The sequence below is a fragment of the Oncorhynchus tshawytscha genome, linkage group LG08, assembly GCF_018296145.1.
Source record: "Oncorhynchus tshawytscha isolate Ot180627B linkage group LG08, Otsh_v2.0, whole genome shotgun sequence".
In the NCBI taxonomy this organism is placed as follows: Eukaryota; Metazoa; Chordata; class Actinopteri; order Salmoniformes; family Salmonidae; genus Oncorhynchus; species Oncorhynchus tshawytscha.
This window is the reverse complement of record NC_056436.1, coordinates 34,589,565-34,610,320: the sequence shown is the minus strand read 5'-3', so window position 1 is coordinate 34,610,320 and position 20,756 is coordinate 34,589,565. Positions and strand designations below refer to the sequence as shown.

At 41.6% G+C, this 20,756-nt stretch overlaps 1 protein-coding gene across 6 annotated transcripts in view; it reads right to left on the bottom strand.

Annotated features, from left to right (window-relative positions):
* Positions 1-20,756, bottom strand: part of LOC112256568 (palmitoyltransferase ZDHHC14) — a 139,904-nt gene that overhangs the window by 110,832 nt on the left and 8,316 nt on the right. The window contains exons 1-2 of one of the 6 annotated variants that reach the window (XM_042325458.1): positions 3,585-3,590; positions 156-157 (exon numbers count right to left, since the gene is read on the bottom strand). The exons of the other annotated variants lie outside the window; for them this stretch is intronic. The gene's annotated coding sequence lies outside the window, so the exon portion shown is untranslated. Of the gene's footprint in view, positions 1-155; positions 158-3,584; positions 3,591-20,756 lie in introns of those variants that run through there. 6 annotated transcript variants of the gene reach the window in all.

Here is a 20,756-nt window from a genome sequence, read left to right as displayed (position 1 = left end):
CCAACACACCTCCAGGCTGTCTAAGGACTATTTGACCAAGAAGGAGAGTGATGGAGTGCTGCATCAGATGACCTGGCCTCCACAGTCACCCTACTTCAACCCAATTGAGATGGTTTGGGATGAGCAACCAACAAGTGCTCAGTATATGTGGAAACTCCTTCAAAAGCATTCCAGGTGAAGCTGGTTGAGAGAATGCCAAGTGTGTGCAAAGCGGCCATCAAGGCAAAATGTGGCTACTTAGTAGAATCTCAAATGTTTTGTTTACTACATGATACCATATGTGCCATTTCATTGTTTTGATACCTTCACTATTATTCTACAATGTAGAAAGAATAAATACAGAAAAACCCTTGAATGAGTGGTCTTGACTCTCAGAGTTGCAGAATTGGGATGGAAAGGCATGTCTTTGGCTTACAGTTAGCTAGCTGTTTGGATTCAAGTAATGCATCCCAGGCTTTATTGTTTAATCTGTTGGTAAGAATTACAAGAAGCACTGCCTGCTGTGTCTAGAGATGGCATTAGAGGCTCGGGGACTGTTTTTAACCACTGCCAAGATGTGGTGAATATTGTGCGCTTTTCAGCAGCCATGTCATCCTCCAGGTGGGTGCTACATGTTGTGCAATGGAAGACCAGTACCTACAGAGGAATGGGTCCTATGGAGGAACTGACCACCAGAGAAGCAGATGTGGTGCACTGATGAAGCACTCCGTGCCCGTTTGGCAGACAGTCTTTGTTTCTCTGGCTGTACCATCGAAGCCCCCTCTGCGAAAGCTATACTACCTGTCTAATCCAAACTGCCTCATCTACCAGCCTTTCAAATAGTGACATTCCATCTCCAATTTAAACGTATTCTTTGTTTGTTTTGCTTTTTAAGTGCTTTGAGCTCATTTTCTTTGTAATGAAAAGCGCTATACAAGTTAAATGATCTTTCTGGAGAATTGGCTAATCTAAATGATACAGGGGTGACTGATGAAGCCCATGACCTTTACAACGGGCTATTTTTTTGTAATGGGACATTTCTGCACCATTCCTCACCTATCAGTTCAGTGCCAAACTCTGAATAGAGCTTGTAGTACTAAAACCCGGAAATGAGTTACCTCTGGTTCGTTCAGCCATCCCTATGGGGAAAGAATAGGGTTTTGGAATAAGGTTTGAGGTTAAAACAGGTTTAGGATATTTTATACATTTTTTTCTATCAGAATACTGTATCAGTAAGTTAACATTACCTTTATGAATTAAGAAGCCTTTGTGATTATCCCGTAGAGCATCTGTTTACCATAGACCTTATTTTCCGCATTTATACAAAACCCCCATTAATTTCCCTATAGGCTATGTCCAAAGAACCATGGCGGAGTTAGTGCCTACAAAAAGACGCCATTACTGTTTCTCTCTATTAAACCAGGACTTAGGTTTAGCATATTGTTGCCATGGAGACTGACAATATCCAGTGGGGAAGTGGTTACCGTGGAAACAACCACACGATTGAAGTGAACTGACAGCAACGTCAAAGAAGAAAAGGATGGGTGAAAAGCCGTACGATGGAGAATGTACGATGAAATTCATTCAAATCCTTTTCATTCCAACAAACCATCCTGTTGAAGGGGCAGAGTCCTTGAATTCAGGTTTAGCTTCTATATTGAATTTGTGGCAGCAAACAATATGGAAGACATTACAGCGTAGGGAGAGAATTTGGCTTGCGGTTTGAGTGGGGGATGTCTTTTTATTAATTCTATTATATCTTGGCATATATCTTTACCCTTTTAAAAAAATATCCAAGACATGCTTTTTAATGTGGGTTAACACAAAGGGAATTGAGTTACTGTTTCCCTGTCACGTCATTAAACAGTACACAGAAATCTGGTAAACATCACTGCAGTCTGACGACCGACAGTTGTTTTGTGCTTTACTTACTATATGACGTAGCCTAAGGGTGATATGCCAGCACCCCACCCAGCTTACTTTCCTTACAGTGATATGCTATGGGGGTGGCAGGTAGCCTAGTGGTTAGAGGGATGGGCCTGTAACCGAAAGGTTGCTGGATCGAATCCCCGAGCCGACAAGGTAAAAATCTGTCATTCTGCACGTGAGCAAGGCAGTTAAAACCCACTGTTCCCCAGGCAACGAAGTCATGCATGTTGATTTAAGGCAGCCCCCCCCCTCCCCCTCCCTGATTTAGTGGGGTTGGGTTAAATGCGGAAGATACATTTCAGTTGAATGCAATCAGTTGGTATCCCCTTTCCCTTCTAAACATGCCTCTATAACTCATTGAGCTGCTTCTAATATTGGTTATAGGTCTGCAGTGGTCTAGGATTTCTCAAACCCAAGAACAACAATGATCACCATAAAGTTCCACTGTCTCATGCAGACTGGGCCTACTGAATTTAGTTTCCTATACCAAGAAACCAGAAAAGAATGTCCAATTAGCCCAAGGTTCCTGTGTTTCTTTACATGAGCGCTCTGGGAGTAGAAATAAAACATTTCCAACCGTGGGACAATGTTCTGCCCTGCATGAAGTTATGACTGACAGATCCAAACAGAGAATACAGAAATAAACCTGGTCACGTATCAAATTCTGTGCAGGAAAAGGGTTAACCTGTTTCTTGGCCGAGGTCAGCGATAGCAAAGACATACTGAAGCAGTTTGGTCCATTTTGACCAGCGCAACAAAGCTCTTTCCTCTTGCAGGGCTCGGGTGTTCACACCACATCCCAGCAGTGTGAACTCTTCAATAGGAGCCTACTATAGGCTAAGACAGGGGTGGGTGACACAATAGCTGTCCAGCTGGGATGAAAGATGGCAGGGTAGACATTGGAAGGGCAAGAACAGACCATGTTTCCTAGGGACAAGCGCCCATTCCAGCGGAGAGACTGGGTCCAGGACACTCACTAGTCGTGTACAGTATGTAGTAGCCTACATGCAACTGTGCATGTGTGATAACAGTCCCCTTTGACATGTTTGTGTAAGCACTTTGACATATTATTCACACTTATGATTTTTTTACAGCACGATTATTGATGGATTGACTGTCATGACAGGACACAATATCACTGAATGGAGCATTATGGAACTTTAGTCAATTGGAGAATGGCAACGTTGTTGAGGTAACAGCCCCTTATTACAGACAGTAGTGATCAGCACGGGGGGGAGGGTGGGTCAGACAAATAAGCTGGTCATAAACATGCTGAGGTCACAAAGAGACGATGGCCCACTGGCATCTGCGGACACAATGACTGTCTTGACATTTCAGTCTCAGTCTTGTTACTGCATTGTGTAGTGCTGTCCACCCCTCACCAGCATGTCTCCAATTAGAACACATCTATGGTACAATAGCATTGCGTCTGCAACTATGGTGACTCAGAAGATTAGTCCATCTTCGCATTTTCTACCAACATGCCGAGGACCCAGTCCAGCACTGCAGTTGTACAAACCAGATTCAAGGAATTGCCACATACTGTAGCTAGGCCACCCCATCACCCAAAATAACACAAAAGAGTCCAGTCCAAACCAGAAATCACATTGCCCAGAGTAGCTCAAGGCTCAAGGAATCCTTTGCCAACCCTTTCAAGTGCTTAAGAGAGACCTCACAAAAGCGAATAAAACAATGATTTCAGGCATCATTAAATCTGGTGTCATGAGATCTGATGGCAAACTGTGTCAGGGTCAGACATGGTGCTTCCTGACAGTCTGTACAAGTTATTAACTGGACTACAGATCCGGGGTGTTATTCCACATCTCCCGCCAAGCATGAGGCACCAAGCCTCAACTATGTATCGGAAATTTCCCCTGGCCCTGCCATGGTAGCTCTTTTTTCATTGTTTTATTACTGGCTTCCACTGCTCTTGGCTTTAGGGTCAAGCTGCTTTCTCTCTGTCTCTCTCTCACACACACACACACACACACACACCTGGGTATTATTGCAATGACCTACTTTATAGGGAGGGAATTATTCCATCTGTAAAAATGTTTTTTGTTGGTCTCAAATGAACAGCGTAGCAGAAGAAAAGGGACACCCACAGAGCACTCTCAGCTTGCACATTCTCCAGCTCTTTCTCACAGCCCACTGAAAGGGCTGGTAATTGGTGAGGCGAACCAATACTCAATCTGGAGGTTTAGCCAAATTGTTATGGAGGTTTTTCCTTTCTCTTTTAAATGCCGGAAAGACGACTACCATGGGGTTAATCCACATCACTCTGAGATAGACAACCAAAGAAGCTAACCAGAATAAACTAGTTCGTGCAGAGGATTTGGGCTTCAAGTTCTCTGAGACTGTGGCTTGACTAATAGCTGTAGGCTGTCAAATTAGTAAAAAGCAGTAGGTTGTAACAGGCTAAGATTAGTGTGGTAATACACTGGCTTTTGAGGAATTTGTAATCCATGACAAACAATAACATTTAAATCTGTATATGTATCACAAAGCAACTGAGGGGTCCCAAAAATCACAATTTCCCCTTCCTTTTGTACAGAGGAAATTGGCCAGTTCATAGTCCCTGGTTATGAATATCAAAGACAGGGAATAGAGAAAGGAGAAGATTTGAAGTTCATGAACCTGCCTGACTATTGAATATTAACCACTACACAGAATCTCTTTATTTCAGAAGATTCAGTCCCACAAGGGTGAAGAACTAAGACATAACATTTCAGGGCAGCTTCTGACTCTGGGACACCTTACCCTTTGTTCAGGGGAAGCGAAGGCATAAGTGGTGAGAAGTAGCTGTCAGTGCATTTCTACTGGCGTAGTTGTCAACAAGTGGAACCAACCACTGACCAATCAGAGAGTGACGTAAGGAATTCCAAGTCTTGACAGTTCTGCTTCTTCTTCACTGTAGGAATACAGGAAGGGACCACATCTTTTTCACATTTTCAAAGGCTTGACATGTGACTAACATGATAGATGACAAATTACAACAACAACAAAGTCTATGCAAATACATTATCTGACCATAAAAGCTCAAAATAGCTGTAATAGAATTTCACTGGCAGACTTGATTAAATCTTTTTATTATAGTCCCCAAAAAATGTTAGGACTAATTAAAGATAATTGAACTTCAGGGTAATCAATTTCTCCCAAACTAATGAGCTGAAACTCAAAATACTGTATATTAATTAGACACCTCTGCCCATAAGGATGGCAATTAGCCTAAGAATATTACACTGATGCATTAGTGAGAAAGATAAATATGTGCAGTCTTAAAGTAAACTGTACAAAACCATATGTTACACTATAGCCTAATTAATGCAAGTTAGCCCATTAAATCGTACAGCTCCACAGTTGAGCAGAGCTCACAAGCTTGAACGGGATGGAGGATGATGTGATTTAGGATCGTCCACTGCTGCGTACCATATGCGGAGAGAGTTTATTTGAGTTTCGGAGCTTGAATTGCTTCTCCCAGACGTAAACAGTTCTGTTTGGCTCCATCGTTTGTTTACCGCGAGCAGACTGGTGAAAGGTGGGAAACCTCCATGTCTGGTGCCATCATGTTGAAGCCCTTCATCAGCACTGACATCAGCCCATCAGTCAAAAACCCCGACACTGATTTAGACCAGCCTATGCCCTAGAAGACAGTTCAACACTCCTTGTCTAGGCTAATGGTAGTCTCAACTCAATCTTCCAGTTTTAAACTGACTGTCAACATAACACAGATCATGCTATAGGGACCATAGACATTAAAACCAGTAGATACCGATGTTGCTGACGTCATTCATGTATTCTTATGGAGAACTACATATGAATTTTTTTATTTAACTAGCCAAATCCTAACCCAGATGACACTGGGCCAATTGTGCGCCGCCCGATGGGACTCCCAATCATGGCCGGTTGTGATACAGCCTGGAATCGAACCAAGGTCTGTAGTTACGCCTCTAGCACTGAGATGCAGCCTTAGACCGCTGCGCCACTCGGGAGCCCCCTAAAATGTGAAAATAAGGATCATGATGAAAGTGGCCGTAACTAGCAAAGGTTCATGGTCGACGTAGTCATTTTCATCCTGCCTGAAAGAGCCTCCTCGTAGCATGCCGGCCCGTGATTGGTCTGTGTCAGCACGTAGTCCTGTGTGACGACAAATGTAGTAGTCAGAATGGATCACTATTTAATATCTCGATTTGTAGCAAACTTTGTTTTTTAAAGAATTCACTGTGGGGATCGAACTGTGTCATAATAAAGGAATTAATTTTGTTCTCATTACTAAAACAGCCGAATTGAACACAGTGCTTTGAGCTTGGCTGTTTAAGCCAAGAGGTCTAAGGCAAACAAAACACCAAAGATGCTTAAAGCTGAGCCAGGTCCACTTCTCTTCCTCCAACCTGCACTACAGTCTACAGACATTAAACATTCATCTATGCAGTTTTCAGTAGGAAGCAATACCGTTCTGAAACAGGAAGAGGAGGAAGCCAATTACCAGTTTATCAGGGTTCTGTTACAGCACAGTCTCTTGGAAATACTCGAGTCAGGCGTGTCAGATCAGCTATGGACTAAATTTCCTGTGGATCCAGGTTCAACAGCAATAGAGCCGGGAGAGTAAGTTCATTATCACTGCAGGCCAGGGCATATCACATAATATATTCTACCTCAATAGATCTTACCCCTCATTTCAGCTCCCATAGAGAGAATAAAAAAATAAAAAAGATTGCACTAATAACACAACCCAGGTTACGGTCATCAGGTCCTTCCCACACACCCCCTTCCCAATATCTACCACTTTCTCACCGCTCAAAATGGAAGGGTCCCATTTTACCTGTGTACCTTCATTGTCCAGCAGAATAATGACAATTACAGTCTATGCTCACAGGACTGCATCTCTGTGACGGTGCCTAAGGCCCATACAGAGCAATGTAAAAAATAAAATAAAAAAAGCGTTGCAGTGCTCTGCGCCCACTTACATGGAACGAGCTACAAAAGGACTTGAAACTACAGGAGATCGTCACAAATTATTTTAAAGCTAGGGTAAAATCTATGGTGGAAAATGACTTAGAGACCTGTCAATCGTTTGACCCCTAGTCAGGCACATGCACAGACTGGGCTCCAAGTTGCCCTTACAGACTTATTTAACTTTTTAAATCCTGTTATTTTAATAGTAAAGAAATCCAATGAAACTAGCTAATTTCTTATTTTTGAATCTTGGAATATTACCCCTCCCCCACTCCTTTGCCCCCACTGCACAAGCAGACACTACACCGGTGTCAAGTGGTAGTATGATTAGTGGCACTGTCTACTTTGAAATATACAGTGCATTCGGGAAAGTATTCAGATACCTTACCTTTTTCCACTTTGTTACATTTTTATTTATTTATTTATTTATTTTACCTTTATTTAACCAGGTAGGCAAGTTGAGAACAAGTTCTCATTTACAATTGCGACCTGGCCAAGATAAAGCAAAGCAGTTTGACACATACAACGACACAGAGTTACACATGGAGTAAAACAAACATACAGTATAAACAAGTCTACATACGATGTGAGCAAATGAGGTGAGATAAGGGAAGTAAAGGCAAAAAAAAGGCCATGGTGGCAAAGTAAATACAATATAGCAAGTAAAACACTGGAATGGTAGATTTGCAGTGGAAGAATGTGCAAAGTAGAAATAAAAATAATGGGGTGCAAAGGAGCAAAATAAATAAATAAATACAGTAGGGAAGAGGTAGTTGTTTGGGCTAAATTATAGGTGGGCAATGTACAGGTGCAGTAATCTGTGAGCTGCTCTGACAGTTGGTGCTTAAAGCTAGTGAGGGAGATAAGTGTTTCCAGTTTCAAAGATTTTTGTAGTTCGTTCCAGTCATTGGCAGCAGAGAACTGGAAGGAGAGGCGGCCAAAAGGAAGAATTGGTTTTGGGGGTGACCAGAGAGATATACCTGCTGGAGCGCGTGCTACAGGTGGGTGATGCTATGGTGACCAGCGAGCTGAGATAAGGGGGGACTTTACCTAGCAGGGTCTTGTAGATGACATGGAGCCAGTGGGTTTGGCGATGAGTATGAAGCGAGGGCCAGCCAAAGAGAGCGTACAGGTCGCAATGGTGGGTAGTATATGGGGCTTTGATGACAAAACAGATTGCACTGTGATAGACTGCATCCAATTTGTTGAGTAGGGTATTGGAGGCTATTTTGTAAATGACATCGCCGAAGTCGAGGATTGGTAGGATGGTCAGTTTTACAAGGGTATGTTTGGCAGCATGAGTGAAGGATGCTTTGTTGCGAAATAGGAAGCCAATTCTAGATTTAACTTTGGATTGGATATGTTTGATGTGGGTCTGGAAGGAGAGTTTACAGTCTAACCAGACACCTAGGTATTTGTAGTTGTCCACGTATTCTAAGTCAGAGCCGTCCAGAGTAGTGATGTTGGACAGGCGGGCAGGTGCAGGCAGCGATCGGTTGAAGAGCATGCATTTAGTTTTACTTTTATTTAAGAGCAATTGGAGGCCACGGAAGGAGAGTTGTATGGCATTGAAGCTTGCCTGGAGGGTTGTTAACACAGTGTCCAAAGAAGGGCCAGAAGTATACAGAATGGTGTCGTCTGCGTAGAGGTGGATCAGAGACTCACCAGCAGCAAGAGCGACATCATTGATGTATACAGAGAAGAGAGTCGGTACAAGAATTGAACCCTGTGGCACCCACAGAGAGACTGCCAGAGGTCCGGACAGCAGACCCTCCGATTTGACATACTGAACTCTATCAGAGAAGTAGTTGGTGAACCAGTCAAGGCAATCATTTGAGAAACCAAGGCTGTCGAGTCTGCCGATGAGGATGTGGTGATTGACAGAGTCGAAAGCCTTGGCCAGATCAATGAATACGGTTGCACAGTAATGTTTCTTATCGATGGCGGTTAAGACCGAGCTGGTCATGGGTGCACCTCAGCCACGCTCAAGGTCCTAAACGATATAATAACCGCCATTGATAAAAGACAATAATGTGCAGCCGTATTTATCGACATGGCCAAGGCTTTTGACTTTGTCAATCACCTCATTCTTCTCGGCAGACTCAACAGCCTTGGTTTCTCAAATGACTGCCTTGCCTGGTTCACAATCTACTTCTCAGATAGAGTTCAGTGTGTGAAATCAGAGGGCCTGTTGTCCGACTTGTCAAAACTATAGTTTGTTGACAATACATTTTTCGGAGTGGTTGAAAAACTAGTTTTAATGACTCCAACCTAAGTGTATGTAAACATCCAACTTCAATTGTACAGACGTGGCCAAGTTTTGAAAATGACAAATATTCATTTCCAAAGTTTGCCGCTTCAGTGTCTTTAGATATTTTTGCAGATGTTACTATGGAATACTGAAGTATAAATTACAAGAATTTCATAAATGTCAAAGGCTTTTATTGACAAGTACATGAAGTTGATGCAAAGAGTCAATATTTGCAGTGACCCTTTTTTTCCCACGAACTCCGCAATCCGCCCTGGCATGCTGTCAATTAACTTCTGGGCCACTTCCTTACTGATGGCAGCCCATTCTTGCATAATCAATGCTTGGAATTTGTTTGTCCACCTGCCTCTTGAGGATTGACCACAAATTCTCAATGGGATTAAGGTCTGGGGAGTTTCCTGGCGATGGACCCAAAATACCGATGTTTTGTTCCCCGAGCCACTTAGTTATCACTTTTGCCTTATGGCAAGGTGCTCCATCGTGCTGGAAAAGGCATTGTTCGTCACCAAACTGTTCCTGGATGGTTGGGAGAAGTTGCTCTCGGAGGATGTGTTGGTACCATTCTTTATTCATGGCTGTGTTCTTAGGCAAAATTGTGAGTGAGCCCACTCCCTTGGCTGAGAAGCAACACCACACATGAATGGTCTCAGGATGCTTTACTGTTGGCATGACACAGGACTGATGGTAGCGCTCACCTTGTCTTCTCCGGACAAGCTTTTTTCCGGATGCCCCAATCGGAAAGGGGATTCAGAGAAAATGACCCAGTCCTCAGCAGTCCAATCCCTGTACCTTTTGCAGAATATCAGTCTGTCCCTGATGTTTTTCCTGGAGAGAAGTGGCTTCCTTTCTGCCCTTCTTGACACCAGGCCATCCTCCAAAAGTCTTCGCCTCACTGTGCATGCAGATGCACACACACCTGCCTGCTGCCATTCCTGAGCAAGCTCTGTACTGGTGGTGCCCCGATCCCGCAGCTGAATCAACTTTAGGAGACGGTCTGGCGCTTGCTGGACTTTCTTGGGCGCCCTGAAGCCTTCTTCACAACAATAGACCCGCTCTCCTTGAAGTTCTTGATGATCCGATAAATGGTTGATTTCGGGTCAATCTTACTGGCAGCAATATCCATGCCTGTGAAGCCCTTTTTGTGCAAAGCAATGATGACTGCACGTGTTTCCTTGCAGGTAACCATGGCTGACAGAGGAAGAACAATGATTCCAAGCACCACCCACCTTTTGAAGCTTCCAGTCTGTTAATCGAACTCAATCAGCATGACGGAGTGATCTCCAGCCTGGTCCTCGTCAACACTCACACCTGAGAGAATCACTGACATGATGTCAGCTGGTCCTTTTGTGGCAGGGCTGAAATGCAGTGTTAATGTTTTTTGGGTGATTCAGTTCATTTGCATGGCAAAGAGGGACTTGGCAATTAATTGCAATTCATCTGATCACTCTCAATAACATTCTGGAGTATATGCAAATTGCCACCATACAAACTGAGGCAGCAGACTTTGTCAAAATTAATATTTGTTTCATTCTCAAAATTTGGCCACGATGGTACATACATCACTTTAAACAAAAAATTAGGCATAAGCAAAATGCTTTGATTTCTGTTCAAACAGAAAAGCGTTCTTAGAAAACATCCATAAAAATAAAAAAAGTCTGAAGGTATTATAAATACATTGATGTTAAAGATCCCTGCCAACTAATAACACATATTTACAGTAGCTTTCTTATACATTTCCGCCTTCTGTCAGTTTATGAAACATGCCTTGTGCCTTGACATTAGGTTACCAAAAACCCAAATATCTTTTAAGAGGGAGAGTAATGAAAGTTCTTAGAAGTAACAAGTAAAAGGTAGACCTATCAATTAGTTTGTGTTTCTGATCATTCATGAGCAAAAAAAGTGATTAAAACTCAAATTTCGTTACCAAATCTGTAACGCTATTTCTGCAATTAAATTGACTACAATGGGAAATCATACTAGTCACAAACCACAGTTGGGTTCACAAGTTTGGACAGCACAGAAAAGTAGAGTATAGTTCAGTACAGTACAACACAGTAAAGAAAAGTAGAGTATAGTTAATCAGAGTACAGTAGAGTTCAGTACAGTACACAGTAGAGCACAGAGTTGAGTACACAACAATCTACTGCTTTGTGCTGTACTCTACTGCGCTGTACAAACTTGTTAAACATAGAAGTCTTTGATTCTTTCAGATATGGTCCGGTCCAAACAAATTTAGTCTTGTTTGGAGGCAGAGCTCATTAAAATAATAGCCAGTGTGTAGATTAATACCCAAACATGCAAAGGAGGATATTGCATATTTATACCTTTGAGTACCTATTCAGGATACACCACCATGAAAAGAATGACATTCATATCCATAATTATGCAGTTACAGATCAGGGACCCATGATAACATTCCATTACCAGGTGTAAATCCACTTCACTTACTGTAGTTCAATAACCAAAATAGATTTTTCAAAGTAAACATGACATGTCATAGCTGACACCCCATTCTTTCTGCAGACATCGTTGAATCTTAATTTGGAGCAGATATTTAAGAGTTTTTGGAAAACGTGGACAAATAAACGGAGGGAAATTTTACAGAAATTCTGTTAACAAACTTGCATCTGCATAGTTCATCCAGTAAATGTGTTTATGTAAATTGTTAAAAAGTAGTCCATGTGCAGAGAGTTGAATGGTTTGTTAAACTTTGAAATCAGGGTTTTTGTTTGGCAGACAATTTAAGTGAAAAATCTTAAGTCTCAGAGCATTTCCGTTACCATGGAATTGCCCAGCTGATATGTAAAAGAAAGCACTGAACGCTGCATTTGCAGAACAGAATGAAAATGATTCAGCAGGCTAGTTAGCCAATAAGCAAGTTATTATCAAACATTGCTGAAAAGGTCCATTAATTACTCTGCGCTTAGCCCATTAAAGCAGCAGCCTTCGTGACCTTAAGCAGAAGATATGAATTACTTTTTAAACTATAGCCTATGGATTCAGAGCTTTGTCAACATTATGTTTGATCGCATTCTCATTGCACTTAATTGCACAAAAGGCTTGAACTTACCGTGACTGATATAGTTTGTCTGTTAAACACAGTGAAAGCTGTTATGCATTTGCTGTCATGTTCTCAAGTTGTTTCTCACATTATTTGGGCAAGATGTGCTCCCAGTGGAACAAAATCAAAGCCTTGCAGTGCATTTGTGCATGTGGGCGTGAAATCCTTCAAAATGTGTTAGTAGTAATAATCCGCCGACACATGCAACACACTCAATTACCCCCATCCAAGTGAATAGACACGGGTAGCATGAGAAGGTCAGCGACCGACTGGGGGTGTTGGGGATGAGAGGGGAGAACAGACAAAGAGAGAGTGAACACAACTTGATTCCTGCCTGGTTGGACTGAGCCTGGCTGACAGATTTTTTTAAAAATTATTTCATCTTTATTTAACTCGGCAAGTCAGTTAAGAACAAAATTCTTATTTACAATGACAGCCTACCAAAAGGCCTCCTGCGGGGAAGGGGCCAGGGATAAAAAATACAAACAAAATATATATAGGACAAAAACACACATCACAACAAGAGAGAGACAACACAACACTAGATAAGAGAGCTAAGACAACAACACAGCAAGGCAGCAACACAAAATGGTACAAACATTATTGGGGACAGACAACAGCACAAAGGGCAAGAAGGTAGAGACAATAACACATCACACAAAGCAGCCACAACTGTCAGTAAGTGAGTCTTTGAATGAAGAGATTGAGATAAAACTGTCCAGTTTTGAGTTTGTTGCAGCTCGTTCCAGTCAATAGCTGCAGTGAACTGAAAAGAGGAGCGACCCAGGGATGTGTGTGCTTTAGGGACCTTTAACGGAATGTGACTGGCAGAACGGGTGTTGTATGTGGGGGATGAGGGCTGCAGTAGATCTCTCTGATAGGGGTTAGTGAGGCCTAAGAGGGTTTAATAAATAAGCATCAACCAGTGAGTCTTGCGACAGGTATACAGAGATGACCAGTTTAGAGTATAGAGTGCAGTGACGTGTCCTATAAGGAGCATTGGTGGCCGAATGGTAAAAAAAAAAAAAAGCATCTAGCTGTTCGAGAGTACCCTTACCTGCCGATCTATAATGGTCATCTGAATCCAGGTTAGTTTGGCAGCTGGGGTGAAAGAGGGGCGATTACGATAAAGGAAACCAAGTCGAGATTTAACTTTAGTCTGCAGCTTTGATATGTGCTGAGAGAAAGACAGTGCACCATCTAGCCATACTCCCAAGTACTTATATGAGGTGACTAACTCAAGCTCTAAACCCTCAGAGGTAGTAATCACACCTGTGGGAAGAGGGGCATTCTTTTTACCAAACCACATGATCTTTGTTTTGGAAGCGTTTTGGCAAGTCGGTTAGGACTAGAGGTCGACCGATTATGATTTTAACACCGATACCGATTATTGGAGGACCAAAAAAGCCAATACCGATTTAGAAAAATATAAATAATTGAAATAAATTAAAAATAAATAAATAAGATAACAAAAAAAAAAAAATTGGCCAAATTTGTATTTATTTATTTGTAATAATGACAATTACAACAATACTGAATGAACACTTATTTTAACTTAATATAATACATCAATCAAATCAATTTAGCCTCAAGTAAATAATGAAACATGTTCAATTTGGTTTAAATAATGCAAAAACAAAGTGTTGGAGAAGAAAGTAAAAGTGCAACATGAGAACACATGAAAGCTGGTGGTTCCTTTTAACATGAGTCTTCAATATTCCTAGGTTTGAAGTTTTAGGTTGTAGTTATTATAGGAATTATAGGACTATTTCCCTCTATACCATTTGTATTTCATTAACCTTTGACTATTGGATGTTCTTAGGCACTTTAGTATTGCCAGTGTAACAGTATAGCCTCCGTCCCTCTCCTCGCTCCTCCCTGGGCTCGAACCAGCAACACAACAATTAGCACGCGCTAACTAGCTAGCCATTTCACTTCAGTTACATGAGCCTCATCTCAGGAGTTGATAGGCATGAAGTCATAAACAGTGCAATGCTTGACGCACAACGAAGAGCTGCTGGCAAAACGCACGAAAGTGCTGTTTGAATGAATGTTTACGCGCCTGCTTCTGCCTACCACCGCTCAGTCAGATTATATGCAACGCAGGACACGCTAGATAATATCTAGTAATATCATCAACCATGTGTAGTTAACTAGTGATTATGATTGATTGTTTTTTATAAGATAAGTTCAATGCTAGCTAGCAACTTACCTTGGCTTACTGCATTCGCGTAGTCTCCTTGTGGAGTGCAATGAGAGAGAGGCAGAATAATTTTGCATGCCCAATTGTTCAGTTTTTGATTTGTTAAAAAAGTTTGAAATATCCAATAAATGTCGTTCCACTTCATGATTGTGTCCCACTTGTTATTGATTCTTCACAAAAAAATACAGTTTTATATCTTTATGTTTGAAGCCTGAAATGTGTCAAAAGGTCGCAAAGTTCAAAGGGGCCGAATACTTTCGCAAGGCACTGTATATATATATACATATATATATACACACATATATATATATATATATACACATACATACATATATATATACACATACATACATACATATATTTTTTTTTAATCGCCGCCCAAAAATACCGATTTCCAATTATTATGAAAACTTGAAATCGGCCCTAATTAATCGGCCATTCCGATTAATCGGTCGACCTCTAGTTAAGACATCTACTTTGTGCATGACACAAGTAATTTTTCCAACAATTGTTTACAGACAGAATATTTATCTTATAATTCACTGTATCACAATTCCGGTGGGTCAGAAGTTTACATACACTAAGTTGACTGTGCCTTTACCAGCTTGGAAAATTCCAGAAAATAATGTCATGTGTTTAGAAGCTTCTGATAGGCGAATTGACATAATTTGAGTCAATTGGAGGTGTACCTGTGGATGTATTTCAAGGCCTACCTTCAAACTCAGTGCCTCTTTTATTGACATCATGGGGAAATCAAAAGAAATCAGCCAAGACCTCAGAAAGAAAAATTGTAGACCTCCACAAGTCTGGTTCATCCTTGGGAGCAATTTCCAAATGCCTGAAGGTACCACGTTCATCTGTACAAACAATTGTAAGCATGTGTTAACGCCATAGAACCACGTAGCTGTCTGCAGGTCATTCACTAGGTCCCTCCGTGTGGTTCTGGGATTTTGGTGGCTGACTAAATACTTTTTTGCCCCACTGTATGTAAAGTTCTGACCCACTGGGAATGTGATGAAAGAAATAAAAGCTATAATAAATCATTCACTAATATTATTCTGACATTTCACATTCTTAAAATAAAGTGGTGATCCTAACTGACCAAAGACAACCAATTTTTTTTGTATTAAATGTCAGGAATTGTGAAAAAACTGAGTTAATGTATTTGGCTAAGGTGTATGTAAACTTCTGACTTCAACTGTATGTTGTTGATGTAAATTGAGAAGAGCGCGGGGCCTAGGATCGCACCTTGGGGTACTCCCTTGGTGACAGGCAGTGGCTGAGGCAGCAGATTTTCTGACTTTATACACTGCACTCTGAGGTAGTTAGAAAACCAGGCCAAAGTCCCCTCAGAGACCCCAATACTCCTTAGTTGACCAACAAGAATGGAATTGTCTACCGGTATCAAACGTTTTGGCCAAGTCAATACAAATAGCAGCACAATATTGTTCAGAATCAAGGGCAATGGTGACGTCATTGAGGACCTTTAAGGTTGCAGTGACACATCCATAACCTGAGCGGAAACCATATTGCATACCAGAGAATACTACAGAAATCAAGAAAGCCAGTCAGTTGATTATTTTTCCAACACTTTTGATAAACAGGGCAAAATAGAAATAGGCCTTTCACAGTTTAAATAAAGGACAAATTGTGGCTGCCTTCCAAGCAATGGGAACCTCTTCAGAAAGGAGACAGGTTAAAAAGGTTGGAGATAGGCTTGGCGAGGATCGGGGCAGCAACCTTAAAGGGTCTAAACCATCTGACCCAGATTATTAGCCTCTCTCGGCTTCACAGGAAAGAGAGAAACAGGAAAGTACATGACAAGAAGTGACCCGTTAGGAACGACTTGTCCAAACAGGGAAATGTTTGCTAAACACACAGATGAGGCTGGATGACCTTTAGCATAGTTTAGTATTCTACCTCACTTAGTCATTGTTCACTGACCAGTTATGCAACGCAAGTGGTAAGTGTGTCAATTAAATCCAGTTTATGAAATGTAGAGTATTGAAAAGCAGTTTGAACTCTATGGTTGGGATGCAGTGAAAGACAGGTTAAGTTCCATCAGGATGTTTTTCAAAAGGGCAGGTGACACTTGTAAGTGGTTTCTTGCTGACTCATTGAGAGACTTTATGTAGGCATAGAACAAACTCCCCCTCTCAGGAAAGCGTGTGCTTTATTCTCAGGAAACTGTGTGTGTTGCGGGTGTGGCTGTGCCAAAAAGTTGCCTTCAGAAGCATACTGAACTCTTTCACAATAGCCTGCATTTGGCTGCCCCTGGAGGGATTGACTTACCAGTTTCAGGAGTTCTGCCTTTGCATAGTCCTCCAAAACATATTACCTTAGTTCTGCCCCATGTTCCGAGAGGAGCATTACCTTTGTAATAAAAAAACAACTATTCCCAACATCCTTGGCTGAGGGATTTTTTACCTGCTGTATTCTCTGATGGACGCAGTTACAATAATTTGCTATTAATGCTTTGCCTGGGGTGTTCAATAAGGCCTTGCAATAATTTGCTATTAATGCTTTGCCTGGGGTGTTCAATAAGGCCTAGCTCTAGTCTCATCTTGGGAACATACATCCCAATACTATTTTTATTTACTTTACCTTTCTTTAACTAGGCAAGTCAGTTAAGAAGAAATTCTTATTTTCAAAAATTTTAACTGTCTGTTCAGGGGCAGAACGACAGATTTGTACCTTGTCAACTCGGAGATTTGAACTTGCAACCTTTCGGTTACTAGTCAAACGCTCTAACCACTAGGCTACCCTGCCGCCCCAGTGTCTGTAACCAAAAGGCATCCTGACATTATTCTACAAACAATCTCTGAAAAAGGAGATGGACAATGAGATGTTACAGAAATGCAGCAAACATTGTCAAACTCAATAACTCTTAGGCTATAACAAATGAAAGTCAAGTTTAATCCTATTCCATACCCCACTGAGTAACCAAACCATCCTGTCAGAGTAACCAAACCATCCTGTCAGAGTAACCAAGCCATCCTGTCAGAGTAACCAAGCCATCCTGTCAGAGTAACCAAGCCATCCTGTCAGAGTAACCAAGCCATCCTGTCAGAGCTACCTGGCTGCTGCCTGCTCAGTCACAGCCATGCCCTGAAAATGAGAGGGTATGATTCACCACTGGGTTGGATAGCTGCAGCCGATGCTCTACGGGATCATCTGAATAATGACAGAGCACTTCAGCACGACGAGCAAACAGAACATAAACAAAATAGCATACACTGGCATTAATCCTGATGTGGGGATGGAGAGTAGCGTTATGATTAGCAGCTCCACTGGTATTGTGATCATATAGACATTCTTTGTGCTGGTTTCTGATGCCCTGCTTTGATGGGGATCGATCTAGACCCACCTGTACTGTACAGCTCTGAGCTCAGTTATGGTTAGTTGTAAATGTGGTACAAGAAGATAAAGCTCACTCAATAGTTGATGGCAACTTAAACCACACTCCTAGTGGCACTGCCTGCCATTGAAATAGGAAGCTATGATGAACAGGGATTGACATTAAGGGACAGTTCACTCAAATTACAAAAAAATACTAATCTTTACCCTGTAAGCAGTCTATGGACAAGTTAAGACAGCAAATCAATGCTTTGGTTTAGTTTCACTGGCACTGTTTCCACATGCCCTGGTGGCACAAATCCCATTCAAGTCATGGGACCGATATTAGCAATTTCCTTGTATGATGTTTAAATCATCTATAAGTAACTTTGTTGAGCTTCACAATACATTTGAGATACTTTTGGATGATTAGGACATGGTGTGAAAAATGCTAATAAATCGGTCCCATGACTTGAAATGCTAAAAACATTCTTTGGAAAGTGCCATGGAAATAAAACCAACACATGGATTGCTGTCATACCTTCTCAATAGACTGCTTACAGGGTAAGAAAACCAATATTTCACTTTATAAATTTGGGTGAAATATCCCTTTAAAAAGTTTGAAAGGCACTTGCAGATCAGGCTTGTCAGGGTAGTTTCAGGAGTACTTTTTGGTTGCCCGAAGATTATGGTCACTTGTCCGAAAAGGTACATTTGCTATTTACACAGAGTAGAGCCTGCTTTTCACCTATGGGAGGGATCAGGAAGGTCAGTACCTGAATTCTTTGCATTTTAGTTATCAGTAAAAACAGTTCTCAGAGCAGACACAACTTGTCCAACTGCCATAAATGACAAGTTGAGCCTGCTCTGAGAACTGTTTTTACTGATAACTAAAATACAAAGAAAATAATTAGCATATTATCACAAACAAAGTACCAGGGATGTGAATTGATGTTAGCTTCAACTGTAAGCTAGCAAGGAAATTAGCCTACAAAGCTGGAAGCTACCGGTATCTTCTTGCATTGTAAAGTGTTCTAGCCTCTATTGACATTGTTTTGTGAACAGTAATTAACACTACAGTTTCAACATGCCGTGTTGAATTATTCAAGTGTGTTAACTTCTGTGCAGCATGAGTGGGAAGCAAACATGATGCAGACCAGATTCCCAGTGCAGTGGTAGCTCTAGCAACAAGTACGTTGAGCAGGCAAGAGGCATGCACAAAGGCGCTCGTGTGGGGACAACGGCTGCGCTGATAGACAGACTTGATCCTCTCAGTTTACGACAGAAGACACATTTGACAAAAGTACCAAAAGTGTCCAATTCTAGTACCAAACAGTTTGTTCTACAGAAAAAAGCATGTTTGCTATACCGTGCACCAGTCAGTCAAATTTCATAGTTCGTTTTCCAAAAATAAATGTAACATTTTCAGTTCTAAAACAGACAATTTTTTATTTTTTATTAAAAGTACTGTTGCTTGTATGCATGTGCTTACTGTGACTGTCGCCCTGATATGGATGGGAGACCAGATGCTGCTGGAAGTGGTCTTGGAGGGCCAGTAGGAGGCGCTCTTCCCTCTGGCCTAAAAAAATAATATTCCAATGCCCCAGGGCAGTGATTGGGGACACTGCCCTGTGTAGGGTGCCGTCTTTCGGATGGGACGTTAAACGGGTGTCCTGACAATCTGAGGTCATTAAAGATCCCATGGCACTTATCGTAAGAGTAAGGGTGTTTAGCCAGGACACCAGGGTTAATTCCCAAACTGGCCCTCAAACCATCACGGTCACCTAATAATCCCCAGTTTACAATTGGCTCATTCATCCCCCTCCTCTCCCCTGTAACTATTCCCCAGGTCGTTGCTGCAAATGAGAACGTGTTCTCAGTCAACTTACCTGGTAAAATAACGGATAAATAAAAAATTAAATACAAATATTGGCCATTAGGTAGCCACTATCAGAGTGACAGTAGGGCTTGGCAAGCGGGAACAAAGGGCACTGTGTCCCGGTGTTATTGCCATTCATGCCCTCCCCATTGAGTAGTAGACTGTACATGTATCAAGGTGACGTCTAGACGGTTATCAATATTAGTTATTTCTTGCATAGGCTGCTATCCTAGTTCAAATCAAACCATGGGAGGGGGAAAAAGTGCCATGTTAGGTAACGCCGGCGGCGACACCGTGATACAGTTTCCCAGTAGGAAGCACCTCAGTTCGGCAGGCATGTCGATACAACACCAGCGCACTAGTCATTCGCACCGGATTATCGACTCGTCGTGCAACTAGCCACGGTTGAGTGGCAATAAATCTGCCCAATTAGCCGATTCGCTTTCCATGCATCCACTCCTTTTGAAACACTACTTTGCCCCTACTCCCCGGTTGCCATATAGAGCTGGGGCGACACCAGTACCGTGATACTCGATAGTATTGTGACAAGGAAACAAAACACAAATCAAATTTAACTTCTTTAGGAAAACAGCCCTAATGTTGGAAACAAACATTGTCATCTAGAGGCACATTTATTTCCATTTCTAAGCTATAGCACATATAGCTATAGCACTGCTCCGTGTTTTCACTTTTGCCATGGAGGAAATATTGCTTGTCCGTATGTGTGTCCGTCGGCCCAAGTGCTCGTGTTTCATAGTGAGTGAGTCACGCACAAGACAAGTCATGGGTGAACAATGCTTGTGAATGATTCAGAATGTTGGAATATTGATAAGTGCCAGTTGGGACATCGAGTGTGCATCGTCTCAATGCTAATTTTGGCCAAAACACTTGAAGACTCGAGTGATCACTATCGAACATAAAAGCAAGTGTTGAGTTAAAAGGGCTTAGGGGCCAAGTGTTGAGTTTGATATTCGGCCTGACTGTGGTAGAAATTTTTTTTATTAACCCTTAGCATAGGAACACCATACACAATAGGACCATATTCTCCATTGTTCACATAATTCAATAATTCACACAGAATTATCACTTCCTTTATTTATTTATTTTTTATGGATTTTTGTTGTTGTTGTTACGGTCAGTTTAA